The following is a 1,553-nucleotide window of genomic DNA, read 5'->3' on the forward strand; positions in this document are numbered from 1 at the left end:
ATTCTGAGAAAATGAGTGAACACGAAGATCAACCCACTAGGACCCTTCAGGATTACCTCCACCCTACACGCACAGCCACACCATCATGCATCATGTTTCCAGCTAATATTCGCCAATTGAATTTTAAAACAGGGATGATACAGTTACTCCTTACTTTTCATGGCTTGGAAAATGAAAATCCATATGTGCACATTAGGGAGTTTGAGGAAGTAGTTGCGACTTTTCATAGTCAAAATGCAACTGATGACATTGTGAGACTTAAGTTCTTTCATTTCTCTTTGAAAGATAGAGCTAAGAGTTGGCTATACTCATTGAGACCATGATCTATTGGGTCATGGAATGAGATGACTCAGGTCTTCTTTAATAAATACTTTCCCCAACATAAGACCAATGCTTTAAAAAGGCAAATCTCCACCTTTGTACAAAAGGATAGTGAGACTTTATATCAGTCTTGGGAGAGATTTAAGGAGCTATTGAGTATGTGTCCTCATCATGGATATGAGAATTGGCGCTTAGTGAGCTATTTTTATGAGGGACTTACACCTAGAGAGCGTCAATTTGTGGAGATGATGTGTAATGGTGAGTTCTTACAGAAAGATCATGATGAGGCCATAGAATACCTCAATGAGCTTGCTGAAAAAGCTCACACTTGGACTGGACCTAGTGCTACTGAGAGCACAAATAGGTCACGACCTGCAGGAAACCTAAATGGTGGTGGAATTTACCATCTCAGGGAAGAAGATAACCTAAAAGCTAAGGTTGAGATGCTCACTAGAGAGCTAGAAGCGTTGAAGACTAAGGACTTAAAGCTAACACACGTGGCTAATCATGCAGAGTCTTTTGGACCATGTTTTGTGTGTGGTGGGGTAGATCACCTTGCCCAAGAGTGTCCCACATTGGCTGAGATGAGAGGAATGTATGAGGAACAATGTAATGCCTTAGGTATGTACAAGAAGCCTTTTACACATTTCTCTGACACCTATAATCTGGGGTGGCGTAATCACCCCAATTTTAGCTGGAAGTCTGAAAACCAGCCGCCTGCACAACCCCCTAGATCATATCCTACACCATATCATGCACCTTCATCTTCTAGGAGCCCCTTAGAAGATACTTTACATGCTTTTATTGAGGCACAAGGTAAGACTAACCAAAAGTTTGAATCTTTGATTACGCAGGTTGTTGAAGAAAATAAGGAGATAAAAAGCCAAGTGTCCAAATTGATGAGCTCCTTGAGTATGAATGAGCGAGGTAAGTTTCCTTCTCAAGCTCAATCCGTACCCCATGGTCAACACATGGCACAAGAGAATTTGAAGGATGCGAATGCCATTGTGACACGAAGTGGTAAGTCATTACACATCCCAACAACGAACAAATCAGAGGATGTGGAAGAGGATCAAAGCAATAGTGGTGCCAAGCTGCCCAAAGAAGCCGAGGTAATAAAGAGCCCAGTTAAGGTACCATTTCCTCAAGCTTTAAAACTGAATAAGCGAACTTTAGATCCTAACAATGAAATCTTGGAGAATCTCAAGCAGGTAAAAATTAACCTCCCTCTT

At 41.4% G+C, this 1,553-nt stretch overlaps 1 non-coding gene across 1 annotated transcript; it reads right to left on the reverse strand.

Annotated features, from left to right (window-relative positions):
- Window positions 1-391: 391 nt before the first annotated feature.
- On the reverse strand, window positions 392-499 carry LOC122295299. The gene has a single exon (XR_006237956.1). It is a non-coding gene; the product is annotated as a small nucleolar RNA R71 (small nucleolar RNA).
- Between the last annotated feature and the right edge of the window lie 1,054 nt (window positions 500-1,553).

This window comes from Carya illinoinensis, chromosome 14 (genome assembly GCF_018687715.1).
Source record: "Carya illinoinensis cultivar Pawnee chromosome 14, C.illinoinensisPawnee_v1, whole genome shotgun sequence".
Lineage (NCBI taxonomy): Eukaryota > Viridiplantae > Streptophyta > Magnoliopsida > Fagales > Juglandaceae > Carya > Carya illinoinensis.